This window comes from Suricata suricatta, chromosome X, assembly GCF_006229205.1.
Source record: "Suricata suricatta isolate VVHF042 chromosome X, meerkat_22Aug2017_6uvM2_HiC, whole genome shotgun sequence".
NCBI lineage: Eukaryota > Metazoa > Chordata > Mammalia > Carnivora > Herpestidae > Suricata > Suricata suricatta.
Window position 1 is genome coordinate 5,604,268 of NC_043717.1, and position 5,036 is coordinate 5,609,303.

At 53.4% G+C, this 5,036-nt stretch overlaps 1 long non-coding RNA gene across 1 annotated transcript; it reads right to left on the reverse strand.

Moving 5' to 3' along the window:
* Window positions 1-1,653: 1,653 nt before the first annotated feature.
* Window positions 1,654-4,379, reverse strand: LOC115284336. The gene is made up of 4 exons (XR_003905163.1): window positions 4,265-4,379; window positions 2,724-2,871; window positions 2,181-2,356; window positions 1,654-2,093 (listed from the first exon to the last, which is right to left on the reverse strand). It is a non-coding gene; the product is annotated as an uncharacterized LOC115284336 (long non-coding RNA).
* Window positions 4,380-5,036: the final 657 nt, after the last annotated feature.

Consider the following 5,036-nt stretch of genomic DNA (forward strand, 5'->3'; position numbering starts at 1 on the left):
GGAGGTGAGTCACTCACGGCTGTGTGACCCCCAGGAACACGGTCAGGACCGGTCTGTGTTTATGACTCAGGCTCCTGCTCACGGCCCCGCCAGGAGCCAGGACGGCGATGCCGTAAAACCACGTGGGGTCTGCTCTGACGGAAGCAGAGGAAGCCTGGAAGTCATTTTGAGGTCACATGAGGTGGCCTTGTAGGAGGGAGGAAGATTCCCAGGACGCGGTGCTATCCTGTGGTGACAGGGGCCCAGCGGCCATGGCGTACTGTGTCCGCGGGGAGAAGATCAGGGCGGCCACCTAATTTCAGGAGGTCGTGTGTGGTGCAGAGCCCAGTCTGTGGCAAGGGCTGCGTGGAGACTCAACTTTGTTCTAGAAGAGCAGCTCAGCCGCCAAATCTTACGGCAGCTTTTGCTCAGATTGGCTATACACCGTTCGGGCATCCTGGCAGTCAATTGGCCATAATGTTTTTAATTTTTAAAAATGTTTATTTTTGACAGAGAGAGAGAGAGAGCACAAGCAGGGAAGGGGCAGAGAGAGAGGTAGGGGAGACACAGAGACTGAAGCAGCTCCAGGCTCTGAGCTGTCAGCGTGGAGCCCCATGCAGGGCTCAAACTCACGGACCTCGAGATTATGACCTGAGCTGAAGTCAGGTGCTGAACCGACTGAGCCACCCGGGTGCCCTAGTTAGCACCTAATTTCTTGGTTTGTTTAATTTCCAAACAATAGTGAAAGCACACAGGGGGCGAGATCATATCTAAGAGATGACTGAACTTGCAAATGTGTTCCCTGACCACATGTGGCAGTTTCAAGTTCCCCCGCCTCAGTGTCAGCCTGACCACGGTCAGCTGCTGGGTGTTTTCACTGGGAAGACAGTCATCTCATCCATGGGTCATTCCTGCCAAGACCCAGCCGGACCACAATGCCAGGAAGGGAAGTCTCCAAGGAGGTTCCGTGGCCCACAGCCTGCAGCATGCGCGCACACACACACACACACACACACACACACACACACACAGCCGGCTGCTTCAAGAAGGGAAATTGAAACCACTAGTGATACCACTAGCTGCCTGTGAGCCGCAGTGCAGCTGGGAGCTGGGGGCTGGGCGCACAGAGAGGTCCCACCCTGTGGCCACAAGACTCCTGAGGCTGCTGGGTCCAGTGCAGGGACTGCAATGATACATCTTCTTCTGGCAGCTTGGTCACAAGTCAAGGTCAAATATATATATATAACATCTGTGACAAAGTAGCCATTAGAAGCCACAAACGCAGAGAGGGTTTCCCTGGTGGGCGAGGACAGGCAATGCTCGCACTGTCTTGTCCCCTGCGCACACAGGGTGGTAGGAGCTGAGAACGTCCGCTCAGCCTTGGGGATGAGAAGCCCTGGGAACACAACACGGGAGGCCCCTCGGCCACCGAGGAGGCGGCAGCGGCTCTCACGGGGCAATGGTGCCCCAGGGGACACCTAGCAATGCCCGCAGACAGAGACGTGTCCTCCAGGCTTCCAGCGAGTAGAGACTGCTGCTAGCCCCCTTCCAATGCACAGGATGGCCCCACGCCCCCTCAGAGACGACCCTGTCCTAGTCGGCGGTGTGCAGAGCACGAAAGCCCTGTCCAAGCCAGAGCTGTACCTTCTTCATTTTTAAATGCTTTTACTGGGGACTGCGGGCTCCCCACTGGCACCATTTTGTCCGCCACCCCTCGGGACGCTTGTCAATGAGCAGAGGCCGTCTGGGGAGAGGGGACGCTGTGGGCGCGGAGTGGCCGGGGGCCTGGCGTGCGGCTCCCTCCCTACTGTGCACGGGCGGCACCCCAACGAGGGAGGACCCCACACGGAGGTGGGAAGAGCCTCCTGTCTTCTACCCACAGGGCGGTCCGCGCACCAGCAGCAGGGCCCCGGCGGGGCTGATGAGCAGTGCGGTCCGGGGCCCCTGGAAGCCACAGTGTGACATGGTGACCAGGCGGTGCGAGGGCGCGGGGCAGCGTGCGGCGTGGGTCTGGGTGCGGTGACGCTGTGCGTGCCACACAGAAAGGAAGGTCAAGGTCCCGTGTAAGCACCTGTCGTGGAATCCGGGGGTGGGCGGCCAGCCTGCCTGCAAAACTGTGACAAGCACGGGTCACGAAAGGGGAACTTCCGTGTCCTCCCCAGATCCTTCACAACCGGTGCCTCGCTCTCTCCCTTCTTTACCTCTACCCCCTCACGGTTTGTGTTCGTCGGGGAGCTCGGTGGTGGCTTCTACCTGCTTTATGGAGGTGTAATTCACGCACATGTTACACTCATCCTTTCAACGTGTCCCGGTCAGTAGGTTTTCCTACATTTGCAGGGGTGTGTGACCATCATCTGGTTCCAGAACATCTCCCTCACTTCAAAGAGAAACGCGGTGTCCGTGAGCAGTCCTGCCACATTGCCCCTCCCCCAGCCCCCGGGGCCCACTAATCTGCTTTGTGTCTCCCAGGATTTGCCGCTGGACGTCCCATATGTTACAGGCCCCCTGCCCCCCACCGAGGAGCATCCATGGAAACCCTAAGCCTTAGCACCTCAGGATGTAGCCGAATTTGAACATAAGGTCTTTAAAGAGATGATTCAGGGGAAACGAGGTCAGTAGGATGGGCCCTGATCCCACAGGGCTGGTGTCCTGGTAAGAAGGGATTAGGACCCAGACGGCCAGGTGAGACGTGGTATCTACACGGCGGGGAGAGGGGCCTCAGGAGGAGTGGGCCCTGCTGACACCTTGCATTTGAATCCCAGCCTCCACGACAGAAACCCAAGCCGCCCGGGCTGAGGAGGTTTGTTTGGCGGCCCCGGTGGGCAGGATGCCGCAGGAACAGAATGGTGGACGCCACTCGTGGGTCCTGTCCGCGGGCTTTGATAAAACCACCTGCTTGCACCAAAAAAAAAAAAAAAAAAAAAAAGGAAAAGGAAAAGAAGCTTCCAGCATGTGGCTTTTCAGTGTGGCCATCCCTCGCATCCTGCCTGCTGGCCACGTAGGCATCCGCCCCCCCACCCCCACTGCCCTCCTGTGTCCCTCTCTTGGGGTCTCATCCACCCTCCTCTTTGCAAAAGCCCTAGGTCCCGCCCCGACGGCCAGCCCATCCCAGAGGACCCTCCTGTCCAGCGGGAAACTGCAGGGAACCCCCAACTCGTGTCAGCGCAGAACCAAGATGCTGAGCTGCCTTTTCAGAGGCGAGGTTCTGCGTGATCTGAACCCAGTGACTCAGAAATACAAGTGATGGCGTTTGCGAACGCATTTACCGCCACTTTCATTTTTTAGCTGTGAAGATGATTTGTTTCTGGTTGTCTTCATAAACGCCTTGGTATTTTCACCCACAATCTGTTGGATTATAGTCAAGGCACATTACAAGCATTTTCATGCAATTTACTGCTGCAAATAAGGAATTTGTGTTTTCTTGCTTTATGGCTGCCAATAGGCTCTGTAATCGTAGGTGTGCAAATCTGATAGATTCAAGGCAATTTTTCCATCTTGATAGAGCGGTCAGGGTTCACGCTGAGAAACCGAACTAATAGAGGACACAAGCTAAGAGAGTTATTGCAAGGAATTGGCTCACGCCCTGGTAGGGGCTGGCTAGATGCCTCCTAAGGGCGGGCTTGAATTCTCTCTGAAACTGATAGAAACTGCTGTCCCCAGGAGCAATTTCTTCTTTTCGGGGTAACCACAGCCCTGCTCTGAAGAACTTGTACCTGATTGTGTGAGGAATCTCCCCTGCTTTCAGTCCACGGATTACAGACCTTCCTCACAGCTAGAAACTTCCCCCACAGCACCATTTACATCCGGGTCTGTCATGGGTGGAATTGCGTGCCCTCCAAAATCTCCTAACCCCGGGCACCTGTGAGAGTGACCTTCATTGCAAATGCAGTCTTTGCAGATGCAGCCAAGTTCAGGTGAGGCCATACTGGATCAGGGTAGGTCGTAAATCCAACGACTGGTGTTCGTTTGGGGGAAAGAGACAGAGATTTGCACACGCACACACACAGGGAAGAAGTCCATATGAAGACAGAGGCGGCTGTAAGATAGGACGTGATTGCTGGCCACCAGCAGCTCACCTACGCTCAGCTCACCTAGGAAACTTTCTCATTTTCTTCTTTTGTTTTTCTTCTGGGTAAAACTTTAACATCTTAAAAATTCAAACCACCTTGGAATTATCTACTCATTTGGAGAAGCTATTTTAGTCATCCAACGGGATCTATGCAAAGGCAAACTAGCCTTTGGAGAGCAGACTTCTTGATTCCCCGTTCTAGAAAGCATTCCTTACCTCTGCGCTCCTGCACGCTGCTCAGATCACTCCTCCAGAAGCCTGTGTCTGCTCAGGTCAGCCCCACACCTGGGTGGTTGAGGGCTCTGCCCCGCTGTGGTCTCCGGGGGTTGGGGGAGGGTTATCTGAAATAGTTACTTACAGAAATGTGACTCATTCTCATTATTACCTCAGAAGTACATTAAAATGATCTTACCCTTCCCCACTCCCTCAGGGACATTTTAAGAACTTTACATAACATATTTTTGATCTTATCAAATGGCTGTGATCTAACTTAAATAACAACAAATAGAAAGCTGTCCTTACACAGGTACTGCAGAAGAGCCCCGGGGTCTAACTTCATTTTTTACGGTGTATTCCTTAAACCTTCTGAGTTCTCTTTCTTTTGTATTTTTTTATTTTTTTGTCTTTTAAATCAATTTTTTTAAGTTTATTTATTTATTTTGAGAGTGAGAGAGAGTGCACGGGAGGGGAAGAGAAAGGGGGAAAGAGAGAGAGAATCCCAAACTGGCTTCGCGGTGTCAGTGATGCGGGGCTTGAACTCCCAAACCATAAGATCAAGACCTGAGCCAAAATGAAGACTTGGACACTTAACCGACTGATCCCCACCCAGGGTGTCAATCTTGTTAAGGTGTAATTTGCACAGTGTAAAGTCCACCTTTTTATTTTTATTATAATTTCTAAATGTTTATTGATTTTTGAGAGAGAGAGAGAGAGAGAGCACACACGAGCGCGCAAGTGGGGGAGGGGCAGAGAGAACGGGAGACACAGA